The following is an 18680-nucleotide window of genomic DNA, read 5'->3' as shown; positions in this document are numbered from 1 at the left end:
ATTTTGACAGATTTGATGACATCATTCCGTGTAATTTATGGTCATGGTAAGTAATAATAGGGTTTGGTATGAGTGTTAGCATTAGCAAGCTGAGATTTATTTATGTTCATGTGTCTGAATGAGCATGTGAACAGATTATGTTAATTTTTTTTCGTGTTTGACTGCGTATACACAATAAATGTGTGTGTGTGTGTGTGTGTGTGTGTGTGTGTGTGAGGGGTAAATATAGTCAGCGAGGAGGGAAGGAGTCAGTTCAGAGCTCCAGGTCCCTCCAGGCCTTGGCAGCGTCTGCCGACTCAACGTGGCTGGCGGCGTTTCTCTCACAGGAAGCAGCGAGGAAGAGAAAGCTGCTGTTTATCAAGATTTCTATTTTCATGGAAATCAAAACACTTTCATCAATGTAAATAATGTAAATGAATAAAAATGTCTGTCGTTTTTCTTTATTTGTTTTGGGATGAGATAAATACATGTTTTGTGAAGATAGACTTGATGTCAGAAAGCTTTATGCAATTTTATAAACTGCTTTAAGTGATCACATTTAGACTGAATTGATGTTTATTTATGACATTAGTTTTCTTTTGGCTCTTTTTTTTGTCAAAAGGGATGCTATTTCAACCAATCACTGTGATCTATATATTCATCAACTGAAGTCATTTTCACTTAATAAAGAAGCTGCCTTAGCAGTGGCTCAAAATTAGCTTTATTAATTGCAATAAATAATATCCACTTTTCTTTTCATCATTCATCATCAGCTTAATATAACTGATGTTATTAGATATATTTTACTTCAGATTTGAGATGAGCAGCCATGTGTCCGACTGCTGTGCAGAGATTATTAGCAGCACACAGACTCCATTAGTCACCTTCACCTCCTATAGAGAGCCTAATGTCACTCAACATACCGCATGCTAATTTTCCCATATGGAGCAGCATCTCACAGGAAATCACATTTTACTTTTTTTTTTAATGGAAGAATTTAAATGTCGCATTATCATGCAGAATCAAATATGTTTCCATGTCAAAAATAATCTGCACAGTGTGATTTTTTTATTATTCTCAATTTAACAGTAAAATTTAGTAACTCGGTTTGCAAAACAAAATTAAGTATATCATTAAGTGTTTTCGCAGAACATTAAAATGTCACGGTGAAGTTGAACTTAGTTGGATTTAAATGTCATCACTTCATTCTTTTATCCTATTAGACAGTTGTGTAAAGTTTTGTCAGTATTTTGTTGTTGTTGTTGTTTGTCTGTTTTTACTAATTTTGTGGCATGTTGATGGTTTGTGATGTGTTGGTAATATGGTGCATCTTGTGTGTATTGTTTTAATGTTGCAATAATAATAATAATAATAATAATAATAATAATAATAATAATAATAATAATAATAATAATAATAATAAAGAAGGATTTTGTTAGAATTAGTAAATGATTTCTAAAGTTGTGGCTTTACACAGGGTTCTGTGAGGTCACAGTGACCTTTGACCACCAAATTCTAATCAGTCATTGTCCAAGTGAACATTTGTGCCAAATTTGAACAAAAGATTCCCTCAAGGTATTCCTGAGATATCGCATTCACAATAATGAGATGGACAGTTTATCCTTTATCCTTTAAAACTTTCCTAAAGGTGTTCAAGTGCACTAGAATGAGATGGACGGATGTCGGCCAAAACAAAACAAACAAAAATAACAATTTTACATAAATTTAACCTTATTCCATCACCAAAACTCAAATCACTGCCATGCGCTTGTATGCCTCCGTGCACCAGCCAATTTGCACTTACAGTTTTCATCTATGTCTGTGAAAACATGGATGCTTAACACATATCGTCCCTCAACAGCACAGAAGATTGATGCCATCAGCACAGTGTCAAGAAAGTGTCATCAATTCACTTAAAAAAATGTCAGAAATTCATCATTATATCCTGTAAGATATTTTTGTGAAATTTTAGAGAATTATTTCTTGAGGTATGACCAAAAACATGTTGCATGATGTCACCGTGACCTTGGACAACCAATTTCCAATCAGTTCATTCTCTAGGCCAAGTAGACATTTGTGCAAAACTCAAATGGATAAAGGATAAACTGATGCGATTTTGGTGGTTTTCAGGTATTCACCAGAATGGGATGGACACAAGGTCACAGTGACCTTGACCTTTGACCACCAAAGTCGAATAATTTAAATGTTAAGACTAACTGGACATTTGTGTAAAATTTGAAGAAATCACCCACACAATGTTCTTGGCTTTTCATGTTCACGAATAAGACAAATGCAAAGTCACAGCAATCTTTGACGGCCAAAATCTAAATAGTTCATATATGAGCTCAAGTGGATGTTTTTGCCAAATTTTAACAAATCCCAAGATATCACTTGAGATATCGCTTTCAAAACAATGGGACAGACATGAGGTCATAGTGACTTTGACTTTTGACCACCAAAGTTAAATCATTTCATTGTTAAGACTTAGTGGATGTTTGTGTCAAATTTGAAGAAATTCCCTCAAGATGTTCTTGACATATCATGTTTACAACAAGAAAAGGTAATGCTTTCAGCCACCACCGCCACCAGCATGGAGGCATAAAAAACAGACCACAGCTTCAACTACAGTACTTAGTTACTAATAATTAATTGATAATTATTTAACCACAAACAGTCATTAGTTACTGTAGGATATGTTTGTAAAAAATGTACAAACTGGAGTTGACGAAATTCATGCGCTGGTCACTAAACACTGATTATTTTCACCCCGTATCACTCGGTTATGATCAGCACTATTTCTGCTAATACTCGAGTCATTGAAAACACTTGGGGACAGGGGGCAGTGGCACTCGTTATGTAACTACGACCACGTCAGTGCGCCTCGTTTCCGCCTCCAGTCTGATCACTGCCATATTTCATTTCAAGTGTTTGCAAGCTCTTGGACAGAGGCAGCCTGAGGCGGGTGCTGCTGTCTCTGACAACATCCCCTCACACACAAGAAAAAAATAAAGTAGCCAAAGTTCAAATCAGTTTGCATATTAAAGCTCCAACATTAGGGCATCTTACATGCTTTGACTGGGCACATTTTGCAACATCGCACCATTTTTCTCCCATTAACTCTTCTCCTATTAATCGTTGCTCTTGCTGCTTTATCAGCGAGGCTCCAAAGTTATGCGATAAGAAGCACTGACGCCATAGTGGGAATAAATTAAGTGGATCCTCACTGTTGTCTCTGCTGAGACTTTCCCTGCTGTGATACAGTACATGGAAGTTGGAAGGATTAAGAGAAAGAGAAAAGCCTGAGCCAAGACATAATGCCTCTTTGAAATCCTCTGCACCCTCTGCAGACGACTAATTTTCCTCTCTACTTAAATCCACTCTCCCTCTGTGTCTTCCTCTCTATCTTTGTCTTCCTCCATCTCCCTATCTCTCCTTCTCCCACGGCGAGTCCCTCTCCTTGCTCCTCTCTGCTCCATTCTTAATGTCAATGCTAAATCCAGTTGACATTACGCATATGATGTTTGTGTCCCTGTGACTAAGCTGATCTCGCCGGCTGATTTCCTACATGTAAACTGTATGGATAATGTTCTGCTCAGTGAATAGACAGGAATTTGTCCTGTGAAATAGGTGCAGAAACATATAGTCAGCTACTACATCTTTACAGATCAGCACATTTAAGGCAATTATCACTTAAAAATATGATTTTTCTGATCCGTCAAAACACATCTCACCCTGTGTCTGTTTGACTGAAACTAAAATTTTCACATCATAATGACTTTGTGGGGAGAAAAAAGGCTCCTGCCAAACTGATTTTCGGGGGGTTTAGCCTCCACTTCATCCCTGCCTTCATTCTCCCTCTCTCTTGGCAGCCATTCTGCCGTCTGTTCGTATTGTTCTCCCTGTCCTTCGCCACCTCCCTTGCCTCTCTCCTCTCGTTCACCTCTCTTTCATCCTCCCTCCTCTCCTTCGCTCTACGGCAACAGTCATAATTGGTGCAGAGATGTACAATACAGTATTGACAGCTCACGCAGCAGCAACCATAATGCACATGCTGACGCACATTTTTCGAGGGCAGCAAGGCCTCACAGACAGCACAAGGGCTACACATGAATGTATCCATAGATTAGTCATTCAATATAGGGGCGTAAATAAGGCTTATACATCACCAGTGTGCATAAAATGACTGAAGAAAATGTCAAGTCATTGATTTTCTTTCGTTTCTACTGATCACCAGTAGAGGTTGACAAAGGTTAAATAGAGAGGCCCGATGTCAAACTGTGGGTTTCAATATTTAGTTACCAAATACGGTCGTATTCCTCTGCAGCAGTTGCCTTTATTAAGGTTAAACAGCAATTAATTTATTACATTAAAAAAACTACAGCTGTCAGTTTTACCTGTGATAGAGTGCATATATTATATATCATCAGTTTCTTCTTTGTCCATGTTTGTAAAGATTTTCCGTCATCCAGGTTATGGTTTGGCAATGTGGCTTTCAATAATAGGTTACGACTATATTCTGATACATCTTGCTATTTCTATATATTCTTTAAATGTATGTTAACTACTTAAATACAAAATAATAAACTCAAATAAAGTAGCTATTGTCATGTAATTAAGTTGACTAACCAATTGTTATAATTACAGTTAATAAAATGCAGTTCCAAGGAAGTTAACTAGAGGACTTTTATAATGAAATTCTTAAAAGTATTGTAACAATTATATAAATCAAAGCAGGGGCCATGGTGCTTTTATTTTGAAGGACCAGGTTTTTCTCAGGCAGGAAGGGTCGATTTTTGCTGTGAACTTGCAACTTCCAATCAACAGCTTGATGTTAGCGTTAGTAGAAATGAGACAGACACCGAGGCGCCTTTAACCGTGAGGATTCATTCACTGTGAGCGGGCAACAAACAAACAGCTCTCCAGTTCATATATTACTACCAATTTCATTAAAGACAAAACTGGCAATAATAAATGTATTATTCCACTTAATGTCTGTGATTGATCCACTAGAAATAATAATTATGTGCATACATTACACCACAGCCCTCTCCCGTACCTCTATCCTTCTTACCACCCATCTTCTCTCTATCCTCCTCCCTGTTTCTTGCCTTTAGTTTTTCCTGACTGTCCTTTGAACATGCTGACCTTCCTGTTTGAGACTGTCGAAGCAGCAAAATCACTCTTTCTCCTTCAGTCAATCTGCCTCTGTCATCCCTCCCTTGATCCTCTTTCTCTATCCGCTAGCTTAGCTCACTTCACTTTGTTTGCCACTTTGTAAAGTAGTGCAGGAGCATATGAATTTTAAGAAGGATGATGTGAAGCCTTTGTTCAGCATCAGTGGGGCTGGGTGATAAAACGATAATGATATCAATCACAAAATAAGTTTACCTCGATTGAAATATGAGACCTAGTCGACAGAATGTCGACATAATGAATTCCAGCCATGTCTTCATGGAAAGTGACTTCTTAAGATTACTACAGACTACTTTGTGTTGTGAATTTTAGTAACTGGACCTCTGTGAATTTTAGTTGAATAGGTCCACCAGTTGGTGATGCCTGTTCTACAATATGTTTTTCATGTTCAATGTCTGACAGAAAATAAATATTTAAACCAAAATTAACCTTATGATATCTTCATATTTCACTTAGGAGTAAAAAAGAACCTTTAAGCTTAACAGAAATAGTGATTTGATGTATATTGTGAAATATATATATATATATCTACTGATGATGACAAAAAAATATTTTGATCACACATTTTTCCATATCGCCCAGCCCTAAGCATCAGTATTTCATTAGTTTAGATTCTTCAATATGTAGTTTCTGTAAAGAAAAAATATTTACAGCTGTTTGAATGATCAAATCAAGCTCTTCGTGAGCTATATGAATAAAGTTTTGTCTCCTGTTGTAAAGAAATGATTGATTTGATTGATAGATTTTAGGGCTTCCCTCCGTCCTTAGAATATCACTGGGACAGTCCTCTCTGGTGCAGAGAAGGGACACATTAGAAATCTGTCTACTTTTATAAATTAGTCATTTGTGCCCTCAAATGAATCATTTAGGCCCCCAAAATACTGCGTAGGCATGCTATGCACGTCTGTCAAGCTTTGGGTTTCAAACAGTGTGCATGGGGGTGTAGTAATTGCAATACTGAAGGCTTTGGAGGGTGCTTACAAAACTCGAGTGTCTGGGACAGATTAAACTGTTTATCTGCAGAGTGGCAAACATCACCATGGCTGTCTAACTAACCCACCACCTACAGTATTAACCTGGTTATTTACCAAAGCCAGGGCATATCATTAACTACATTATTTTGTGAGGTTACAGGTTCTTTTAAAGAACCACTTGTCTGGGTCGTCCACTGTGTGGAGTCCAAAATGCTAACTATCAGAGTTTACAACAAACAACAGCAGCTTGCTTTGGTTTAAAGCCTTAATTTATTCACTGGCCTCTAACAATGAATAGCATTATTAATATGTTTCTATTTACTGCTGCCTTTCAGGTGACAAATGATGCTGTCCCTTTTTTTCCAAGTAGAGATGCAGCAATTGCATTTTTTTTCTGATTTCTACAATTCTTCTCATGCAGCTCCACTTTAAAAATCCAGAACTATCCCTTTAAGCAAAGTCCTCATTTAGGATCCTGGTGCCCCGAGGGTAGAAGCTCTATCATTAGCAATTAGCTAAAGTAAAATAGTTCACTTTTGTTTCTCCGGTGTGAAATGTAAGACCCATTGTTTAAAAATTACAGAGTATTTTAAATGCTTTTGTTATCACCATCAGCTACAAACTGTGAGTGCAGTTCTAGGATGGAAAGCCTGACAGACGTAGCAACAGTAACTAAGGAGGCCGGGTGAGTGAACGGTCAATTCCAACTGAAAACTTTTAGCTCCGCTTCCTCTGGGAGAAACTCATGTTCCAGTAACAGTAGCAGTGCGTGTTTTAAACTACCAAAACGTGCTTTTTGAAAATGTTCTTGTATTTTTCACTCAGTGGCTTTCTGCATCGTTACTCCAGTCCGTCTCTGTCTGTCAGACAGCCTCAGTCATTTCTGATAAACATAATTAATTTGTCTGTTAGTATTCCACTCATGTTTTCCTCTCAGTATTTTGTCCAACAGTTTTCCTCTCCCTTCCTGCTGCTCTCCTCTCTGCTCCAGCAACTCCTCATCAGCCTCCCTTTGTCCTCGAATCACCCGTTTTCTTCCATTCATTTGTTCATCTTTGACTAATTCTGTTCCCTTCCTTCCCTCTTTTTTAGTCCTCTTCCATTCTTTCTTTATGTTCATCTTTCCTACACTTCCTCCTGCTCTAATGTTTTACTTCCATCTTTATTTTCCACCATCTTCTCCTCCTTCTCCTCTCCCCTCTCTCTCTTTCTGTAATAACATCACAGTCTTGTTAGCTCACTGTCAGACCTCTCCTCTGATTTTATAATCTCCCCCTCGCTGCTTCTTTCCCTCTATCCTTCACCTCTTCCACCCCGTGTTATTTTCCCACTGGAATTTCTATGAAATCACAGTTGTCACAGCAACCACATAATGATTTTGAAAGTATTCTATACAAGCTTTCACACAAGCAAAGGTTGTGTTTTCTGACCAGGTTTACTACTGTTCTCCAGCACACCATGCCTCTTACACATACTGTGCACCCAGCATCAGACGCGAGTGCTATCTCCCACATTTGTGATTAACTCCAGACAAGAAAACATCTCAAAATCCTTCAAAATCGACCATGCATTTATCTATTCACACGACCATCACATCACAGTGGTAAACCAATGTTGTGCACAGCAGATTATTCTCAACCTGTTTATTTTCATTTTTGGCAAAGTCTGTACCAATGTATAGGTCTGTGGTCTACACAAGGCTGTGGCACACAAATCCCCTGAAGTCTGCATGTAGTTGCACACTCACACACACCACAGTGGCTACAGGGATTCTTTTGCCACACCAGCAACATAAACCGACACTATTGGCAGCATAATAAAGCAGGGCCCGCTTTAATATTACACAAAATCGTGTCTCTCTGCGCTTTTCAGAAAAAGGCAATAAAAAACATTAATGTTATTTTTTACTTTCTTTGAGTTAACTTTTTAACCAACATCAGTCCTAATCATTAATACCAAATGTGTATAATTTTAACCCTTTAAATGTCAGGTTTTGCTTTGGGGCCATTATGTTCATAGATGAAAAAAAACACAAAAAATAATTATTTTCAATATGCTACATGCAAAGCATTTTGATGATGATCCCAGCCTGGGACATGTCAATGATTTGCAGCAACATTGACTGTGACAGTGCATGCTTTGATGGTTGTGGGATAAAAAATTGCAGTTTGAATGAGTTTCAATGACGCATTTTTGCACTCAAGAGTATGAATGTAACAATTTTGTTTACACAGTGTACTAAACAAAAGTACACAATCTTACCAAAATGTATGCCATAAGCATGAACACAGCCAAAAGTATCAAAAAATGAAGAATGAAAGTGCATAAAATGTGCCAAACAGTCCCTTATGGTTAATTTAAAACTGATTAGGGGAGCTTTAAAGTTCTGTAGCAGTCATTTTGCATCAATATTCCACAAGAGGTAGAGTGAGTAAGATCTAAAGAAGCCTCAATAGACCAGAATGCAATGCAGACACATTTTCCTCTAATTAGTCTCATTAACTGCCCAGTGTATTTTTCTGTGTCAACATATACAGTCCATCTGAATGCTACATCAATGCCTTTTTTTCACTTTTTCTAATAGCACTCTGTGGAAATTTATAACATCAAAACTAATCTATTCAAGGCTGTGTGCTGCAGCATAAGGATCTAATGCATTTTGTTCCACTTGAATACAGTCAGATTTCCCAGAGTTCATGTTAATGCCACGTGCAGGCAGTTAAACACACAAACATTAAAGCAAACATGTTATGCACAAGTACAAATACTGTACACATGAAGAGCAGTATGTGTGCACACAGGCAGATTACACACATGCATGAACACATGCAAATATAAACACACTTGAGTCATTTGACATTTACACAGCCTATGCTATTATGGAGGAATTATGCCCTTGTCTTTGTTTTGGATGTTTCTGTGCACGTTTCCTACCCCAATTCAATGATATGCAGCGATGAGCCCAACCTTGAAATTAGCTGTCCAACTAGTTCATTTCAAAAGCTGATATTTTAGCAGTCGTCTTTGTTACTTTGCTTTAAATAATCTCTTTAATGCTTTTCAGATGGAAAACAAAGCCTGCAACCAAGTGAACCAGAATAAATCTGCTCACATTTAATATTTTCAAAACAGAAATATAGCATTTTTAAAAATAAAACCCCTCCAGGAAACATACAGTCCTGCAGCACACCATTAAACTGCAGACGTGGCAGCTAACTATCCCTCATTACCACCAGCAGCGTCTGCAGTCCATTGATGTAGAAATCCCTGCTTTCTCTGCTATTGCTCACGTGTGTAGATCAATGTACAGCTGGCTATATATAGCACGGCTCATGTATAGGATTTCCCTGTCAGGGAGCTAAAAATAGAGCAAGGGGCGAGGAAAGAGGGGGTGAGAGGGACCCCAAAGGAATAAGACAAACACAGAAGGATAGAGGAGGGGGAGGAGAATCTATATGGACTCTGCATGATGAACTTGCAATGCAGCTTTTCTTTTACATTATTCTTCTTTGCATACTTGCCATTGTTTCTGTTCAAAAAGTGTCTTTTAACAGGAGATTACTGTTAAATTTTCATCATGTTGCCATTATAATTGGTTTTGCCTCTCTGTCATTGATGTGTAAACAACAAAATTCTCAATGGCAGCAGTTAGCGGCAGGGCGGTTAAACCCCGGACGGTTACATTTGTGGAGCAGTGCCCACTTATCCCTTATAGCACCACTTGGTGCTGAGGGACTTTTACTGGAGTTACTCCACAGCGGAGCTCTTAAAGGATGCCTCAGGCACAAGTAGTAGGTTTCTATGTCCACTGGGAGGTTTTTACGAGCTGTGCTAAGCAGAAGCTTGTGTTCAGCGCTGATCGAGCTGCTGCTGCAGCCGAGGATGCCAGCTTCACGTTATCCATCTGAACATCAGGCTGATTAAAATTCAGGAGAGGTGGGACTCACCCTTTTATCACTTCTTTGAGATAAACTGTTTTGTTCAGAGTTGACTTGTACAGAGGTGCCAAGATTACTGCTGTTAATAATTAGTTTCATTACAGATTAATCTGTGGATAATTCATTTAGTCTGGGCTATAAAATGTCAGAAAATAATGGACAATTAATTGCCATCGGAATTTTCCAGAGCCCAAAGTGACATTTTTAAATCAAAATCGAGCTATAAAAATATCATACGTTAAAATGATTTTCTACATTCATTAATCTTATTTCTTAAACCAAAAGTCATAATCATAGATATCAAATATTCAATAATTTTCAGAATTTTAACCCTTTAAATGCCAGGTTTTGTCATGATGCCACTATGTTTTTAGATGGAAAAAAACCTTTAAAAAATAATTATTTTCAAAAAACTACATGCAAAGCAATTTTTTAAAATTACTACTACTATTATGATAAGACAGAATAAAGGCCAGACCTACCAGTTACACTATTGCAGGTCACTTTGTTTTAGACCCTAAAATCTAACTTGAGGACCCAGACAAAAGTATAGGCTACAGCTGAGCCCAGTTTGGCTGAAATGTGAATGTTTTCTAGATCTCTTGATTAATTATGGGTGCTTCTTGTGTAGCATTTTGATTGCTTTATCTAAATTTTACAGCAAAATCTACCAACTGAAATATAATCACTGGAATGCTTTTAAACAAGGATGCATAAAAAATGAATTACCTCATTACCTCATAAAGGTATTATTATCATAATAAATTTTATTATGAAAGACTCAAAAATAAATTGTAAAAATATAATTTTTAAAATTACGTTTTTCAGCTATAAATCATTGTGGGTCACTTTCCTGCCAGAAACTAGCTCTTCACATGCTGACATGTCAGTCACCTCACTCATGTAACATTCCTGGTGTTATGAGCATTGGATCAATAACCATATTGATTGTGAACTGCCATTTTAAGATTCCCTCTGAGCCAATAAAGTATCCTTCTCTGAACTCTGCCCTTTGTATAATTATTGATTATCACTCTGTCTTTAAAAGAAGACTTCTGCCTCTCTAACGGATATTAGTATTGATTCTGTGATATTTACAGTTGCTCACAAAGGAACACTTTAGTTTAAGTGTACAATACAAAGCCAGAGGAAAGCAAAAAGGAAGAATTTTACACCACAAGGGAATTTACTCCACTGTTAAAACTGATTTGATGACTGGCGATAAGTTCAAACAGTAGAACACGTTGTGGTATTTTGCATCATGATATATCTCTTCTTTCTCACATTTTATATTCTGACAAGCTTATTAACTCACTGAACAATAAATTCAAATGTTGCTTTCCTGCAAGCATTGCCCTTCTGCATCTGGTGAGCATCAGCACTGTCACAGCCAGTGTTTTATCAACAAACTAAAGTGCAAAAAAGTAAAGTGTTGTAACATCAACTGTAGCCTATACATCCGAACAAAGAAAACGTATGCCCAAACCAACAATATTTGGTATATTTTCGAAAGGCAACATTTTGCAACCTTATACTTTGCAACAACTAATTATCAGTAATATAACTGCCTTCCTGTAGCCTCACTAGAATTAACCAGCTAACAGAACAAATTCAGACAATTAGCCTTTACCAAAAAAGACCAACAAGCTGTGAACTATGGAGTCCTTACAGTCAATTTCAACCCTTGGCAAAGAAATCAAGTCATTCTGATGCCAAAACAAACGTTCAGTGACAAAATAGAAACTGCAATGATTTTTTGGAAGGTGAAAAAGTGCAATTTATCAAATCTAAACAGGTAAAAGAGACTGGGTGGACGATACACTCTGATAAAATCACTATGAATCACTATGATTAGACTAACCATTAGTAAATCAGGCCGCGCATCTTATTGTAAGGCGCGCGAAATACGAATAAATCGCGCGCATTATATATATATATATATATAAACCACACACCACAGTGGCTACAAGGATTCTTTTGCCACATCAACAACATAAACCGACACTATAAGCAGCATAATAAAGCATTACCAAAGCAGCCAACACAGACATGAAATATAAAAGAAACATTGACAGCAGCCAACAAACAAACGCACACAGCAGAGTAAAAGGACAGAATGCGCGCGAACAGCGAAAAAGTTTGCTGTTGTTGTACTCACCTGGTTGAAGGTTGTTCTGTTCGTGAACTTCGCAGTTTGCTCCAGTACCAACTTTTCTTCCTGTTCACTCTCAGTGCTAAATAAAACCAGTCCTCTCGGCCTCTCTGTCCCAGTATAACCAGTCCACTCAGCGTCTTTGACCTCAAACTTTTCAAAAAAGTCACAGCAGATTGAAGCTCAATGGTGAAATTTCTTGAGTGACCGAAGACGTTACAGAGACAAAACGCCATGAGCAATTTAAAAAGTTAACCCCGCCCAATTGCGCTGGCCACGCCCAGCACGCACCTGACGTTCACCTTCTGGGGGTGTTTGATTTGTGTCACCCAGTGTGCCGGGCGGGCGGTGCACATGACTATGACTGTAAACAGGTGGTTTTTTGTGCCTTAATCCAATAATCTAGTCGTTTACACTTTGAAAACTGTGGAAATTGGCTTTTATTTTCTATCGTCTATTTTTGTTTTGTTTTTTTGGGGTTTTTTTTGACAATTTCTTTGATTCCTTTGACATTTCTGCCAAGTTCGCCATGGCCTTTTTTCCTCATGTTTAACATAAAGAATTAAAACTATTTGCTCAGGGTTCAAAGAGTCAAATAACTTGTGAAAGGCATCCAAATGCAGCAGAAGAAAACTAATGTCGATCCAGGTTTAAAATGGTTAACTACAGCACTGTTGAAATGTAAAAAAATGTAAGATTTCCACTTATCCCCTGCAAAATAATAGGCTTTACAAAAGTATTGATATTCTATATCGTTTTGAGTCTACAGAAATAATAATTTTACTCATTAATTATTTGTGTGTATTTATTTGTTATCTGTTTCCTTGAAACATTAAAACTCAACAGATTACAGTGCTCTGAATTTATTTATTTATTTTTAATATTTTGTTTTAATGGCAAAGAGCTCAAACAGAGTTAGATATCAAATGAAACTCATCTTCCCAGTGAAAACACGCCTAATGAGGCCCAGAACAGCGCAGGGTTAAGGAACCTCCTGCCATTTATGGAGTAAAGTGTGACTCATAATCACAAACATAGTAATAGCGAGGGAGCACATGGCCTATTTAACTGGTTATTCCAGAGTCAGGCCAACTGGTCCGCAGTCAAATTGCCTTCTGCTGCTGCACAGATTGGGGAAAAAATAACTACTGGTGCAACCATCAGACTTTGCTTAAGTCTTACTGTTTCACCACTGCTCCAAATTCACACTGTTAACCACTGTGAGGGAGGTCTAAATAAATATACCTATTGTTTGAAAGTTTGGGAGATTAATATGCAAAAAGCATAGGTAGTAGGTTGGTTTCTATCACAGATTTGCTCAAAACTAACTTCTCCTCTGGCAATAATATGCTAAGAAGCATGGTGATGGATGTTTAAAACATTTGCAGGTTTATTTCTATTGCAGCCACCACACTAGCCGTCATTATTTCTAATTAAAGATAACGTAGGCGTGTTATGTGAGCGATAATGGAAAGGCAAGCCCCTTATATGTATTAGGGATTTCTGGGATGTGATAGTTAGTTATAAGTGAAAAAAATGTTTCCATCGCAGTTTTGGGAAATATATCTAAATATCACCTCATGTGAGCATAAAATCCTCTTTTTTGCAATAAATGGGAGTTCTTTTGAAAATGATGTGTTTCCATTCAGGCACAGTTTGTATTTGCAATTTCAAGTTGTTGTTTTCAAGAGTTAACGGAATGGAAACCCGCCTTGTGGAGGGTTTTTCAAACAGAACTGTGCTCTGTTTGAAAAGTCTTTTTAGTTTCTGTAAATGAGATCTCTGCTTTTGAGGTTAGGTCTCTGAGCAAATCTGCTACTTCAAAATAATTATTCTACAGTCTGAGAAATGTGTAGCGTGGTTTACAAAGTCAGCAGTTTCAACACCAAAGCAGGGTTTCCATTTAATGTTAAAGTACTGACCTTTAAATTTGACAGCAATAAACAATAGTAATGGTAATTCTTCAAAACTTGGTGTTGGTAAATGTGACTTATTTCATCAGCAAATATCTCATTATATGTAGAAAGTAGTAGTAGTTGTGTTTAAGTGCTGTTTATGGAGTTAGCACTGTTAGCTGTGAGCTGCTGGCTTAGCTGCTACCATGTTAACCCTTTGAAACCTGGACTGACATTTATTTTTTTGAGCTGACAGAAGTAATAAAACCTTTGAACCCCAAAGTAAACTGATGCAAATTCTTTCAAAACACATAAGAGACAAGGCAATGAACAACTTAGTGAGAAATGCTCCACAAATTGAAATTAGTAGAATTAGGAAATCATTTTTAAAAAGCTAGGAAAAAACTATATTTATAATAATAATTTCTTTTTCTTTTTTTTTAAATTTTTTCTTAAACTTATTTTCAAGTAATTTTCTTGTACATTTTTCCTGATTTATTGCTTATTTTTGAATAATTTCTTCTTTTATTGCTCTTTGCCCTCTTCTCATATTTGCGAAAGAAATCACACCAGTTTGCTTGGGTTTCAAAAGGTTAACAGAGCTTTCGTATTTGTCAGCAATCCAAGACAATATGATGCATTGTGTCATATGACTTTTGACATAAATCATAATTACCAGATACCAAAGATACCTACAAATGACAAAAAAAAATAAAAACACCTTCACAGTTCCTACAGACAACATTTTCCATGAAGCCCAAGCTGGGCAGATGATGAAACATCTTCCCTCCAGCTCACACACATTTTCAACCCTGCATAAGAAGTTTACAGTCCTCCCCTGGGAACGGGACTTATGGAGGCAGATTGCTCGTCCTGTAACACGGAGGGATGAGAGCCTACCTGAAGTGGGGACGACCCATTTTGAGACTAAACTAATCTGAAGGCAGATACTACTAAGTGGTGTGAGAATATAGGCCGGCAGCTGTGAAGCGTCAACACGTACTGAAGGATGTGATCACCACTGACGCTGTCCCCTATAGAGACCACATGGAACATGTCAGTTCACATCAGGCTCTTGATGCACTTGAAAGGATTATGATATAGAAGACAGGCATGCACATCATTTTAAAGATGATATAGATTTCCTCACGATATTTACCAGTGCGTCACTGGCTGCTGTGTTGTTTGTCATTGCAGGAGTCCTTCAGCTGCGCCCATGCTGTGTTTGTCCTGCAAGAAATGCTCTTCAATGTAAAAGCAGTGCAGCGAATGATTGATTATGTCTTTCTTATGTTTAAAAAAAAATCAAACCAGTTTTCTTAGCTTTCAGAGGTTAAAATGATTGGGAAAGGCATCTACATGAAGCACAAGAGGACTGATGTCAGTCCAGGTATTAAAGGGTTAATGCGAGGAAAAGAAAATAAGGGTGTGGAGATTTTGCACATTTTACTTAAAAGCAAAAGACCTGAATTTGAAACTTAACTTACATAACTGCAGTTAATATTGACCTGTTTATCGATTGTAGCCACAATCTTTCCCAAACCTTAATAAAGTTGCATTGCCTATCTTTACCATAATTTGTGAACGAGTGGCATGGGCTCTGGGAATGTTTGTACAATTTTATGACCTGGTTTTTTTTATCCTTTTTACTTTTTTAAAGTTTACGAGGGATATTTACGGATATTTACTGACACATTTTATGTGTAGAATAAAATGTGAAGTGTGAACCACAGAGCTTATTTCAGGCATCTAACCAAAACCCATCCACTTTATTTACACTAAGACAAGGGAACCAGAAGTGGAAAAATGCTAACTCATTTCCAGGTTTAAATACTCACTCTTGCAGCACTCTTCTGGCAAAAAACAAACAAACCAGCGAGTATCTTTCTCTGAGTACCAATAGCAGGCTCTCGCGTGCGTGTGTGTGTCTTCCCATGTGTCTGTGTGTGTTAACTTAGTGTTGACAGGTGGGATGAATTCCCTTGTTGCCCACACATGAACTCATACGCACACACACATACACACACACACACAAACACACACACACACACACACACACACACACACACACATACACACACACACACAAACACACACACACACACACACACACAGGCACAGAGTGAGTCACAGGGCAACACAGCCTACTGTATCAGTCTGTGGGTCGCCAGGGGCTGATGGGGCCATTCAACCATGAAAGAGGGTATGGAGGCATAACAGACAAGCACACAAACACACACACACACGCTCTCACACTTACACAATATCACATGCAAAAGCACAGGGAGACATGCACAATTTTTTTTTTCTAACGTGACATCCTGTTCTTGTGTTCTCTCTCTCTCATATGTTTTCGAGTTTGTACCTTAACGTCTCTAAAAAGTTCAAGTTTAATCGCTTTTAATGCTGGCGAGGAAAGCCATTATGGTGATGCGGGTCAGGGACGATCCTCTTTCTCTCTCCATAAAGAAATCTGGGATCTCTGAGGTTGTGACTCTGGAAAGAAAAGAACATTATATCGATGGAAGGACTCAGCTGTTTTTGAAGAAATGGAAGAAATCTCTGGGACTTCAATTTAATTTGGACTAACAAAGATAAAAAATAAAAAAATGTCTGAATTGGGGGCGCTGGCTATGAATCAGATTGATCTACAAAATAGTCATTATTTGACCTCATCATATTGTGCCTCTTATTGTGCAATACCTTCACTTTTATTTTTCTTTTGTATTAATGGACCGGTCATGTAATGTTATGCAATGTTACAGTTTGTACAAAAACTGTGAAAAAAACTTTTAAAAAGTTCAAGTTCAAAAACAAAGTACTGAAATAATAAAAACAAAGATTATGTCAGTGGTTAGGCCAGTCATGATCAAAGACTGGCAGGACTCTTAAATCTCATTCTGAGTAAAAAGATATTTGAAAATACAAGTCTGAAAAATGAATACCATTGACCCTTTCAATCAAACTGTGTTAGTATTTCACAAATGTTTGATCATACAGCCAACTGACTTGGTCTAACTTGCACCAAACTGGACCGAATTAACCCTCTAGGGGGCCCTGGTCAAAAACAAGCTAAGGCCTGTAGTGAGATTGAACCTGAAGCCTTCAGGCCCTCCTGAGGGTCGGGGCCCGGTCAGCTTTTATATTATAACTCTGAAGTCCCTTAAACTCCTGTTAATCCACTCATTATCAATCATTCTTTTATGTGTTTTCAACTGATGATGCAATAATGACATTTGCTGATTAACGCTTTCATCTTATTCCTACAAAATACTGCATTATTGCTCAGTATTGATGTTATCATTGCATCATCGTATGTATTTTTACAAAAGTAACTGTCTCGCAAAAGCATCAAGATAAATAGTGTTTTACTGTATTTTGAAACAAACTAAATAACAAAATTATACAATAGTTCTAGAATTGGCTGTTTTTTTTACAGCAGTTTGTTACAGCAGTTTGTTACAGCAGTTTGTTACAGCTGAGATATCTGTTGAGTTGCATGTAGTTGCCAGCAGCTTACCATTATTTTATAATGTCACTAAATTACCTCAACAGTATATTACTGTTAATTCTATCAAAATATTCTGCACTAGACTGTTACGTTTACAGTTTAATGTGGGCTCCAAAAAGCATTAAGATTCAGTGTTTTAATGAAATTTGAAAAAAAGGACACCAGAATTCGATCGTATTTTTACAGCAGTAAAATTGAAGCATTCAAATTTACAGTGTTTTGCTGTTAGATTATAAAGTCTTTATTGTTCCCGAGGGGCAATTTGGTTTGCAACAGTAGTCAATACAATCAGTTCATACCATAATAAATAAATGCAACAAATAAAGGCATAAATACATCTAACATATAACATACAGTAGATGTCATCAAAGTTAGTTGCAATGAATGTAAAACATTAAGGGTTCATCACAAAGACATCAGAGCCTAAAGCTTGTATAAAAACCCAATAGGTGAAGGAACGAATGATCTAAGAAATCTGTTTGATTTTACCCAGAGTATACCTCCTCCCTGATGGCAGAAGTCCAAACTCTGCATGTAGAGGGAGATGTGGGTCCGCTAAAATGACCTTTGCCCTCTGAATAGCCCTGACTTGGAAGACATCATCAAGATTATGCAAGTTAGTGCCAGTAATGTTTTGGCAAAAAAACTGTCTGGTAATGGCTCTTTGGGCCACAATGTGGGCCCATCTTGCATTTGCCAGAATTGCCCTATGTGGCCAGTCGGAGTCTGTGCAACAGTATGAAAAGGTTTTGGTTTTTAGTGGCTCAATGTGGAAACAAACTCAAACCACCTGAGTTTATTTCAGTCCTCTGACTCCATGCTGCAGATTTATTCACAGCTGTCAATCATTTTTCTCAGTTACTGAGTGGAAATAATGAACACACACTCACACCACAGATCCATGTTTGGGTGTTTTGTTCATTAATGACTTACACGATGCTAATTGTTGCTCTATGTTTGATTCAGTCATGCTTGTATGATGCGTCCCCAATTCCAACCAGCACGCTCATATGCCTTGTGCGCGCGTGTGTGTCTTCT

The 18680-nt window shown here is 37.6% G+C and overlaps 1 long non-coding RNA gene across 1 annotated transcript in view; it reads right to left on the bottom strand.

The window, feature by feature from the left end:
* LOC148186715 (uncharacterized) overlaps window positions 1-12484 on the bottom strand; it is a 77378-nt gene extending 64894 nt beyond the window's left edge. The window contains exon 1 of the long non-coding RNA XR_015779450.1: window positions 12243-12484. This is a non-coding gene — a long non-coding RNA (uncharacterized LOC148186715). The remainder of the gene's footprint in view (window positions 1-12242) is intronic.
* Between the last annotated feature and the right edge of the window lie 6196 nt (window positions 12485-18680).

The sequence above is a fragment of the Plectropomus leopardus genome, chromosome 17 (assembly GCF_026936395.1).
Source record: "Plectropomus leopardus strain MGB_pleo_1.0 chromosome 17, ASM2693639v1, whole genome shotgun sequence".
NCBI lineage: Eukaryota > Metazoa > Chordata > Actinopteri > Perciformes > Serranidae > Plectropomus > Plectropomus leopardus.
This window is presented reverse-complemented; position numbering and strand designations above follow the sequence as displayed.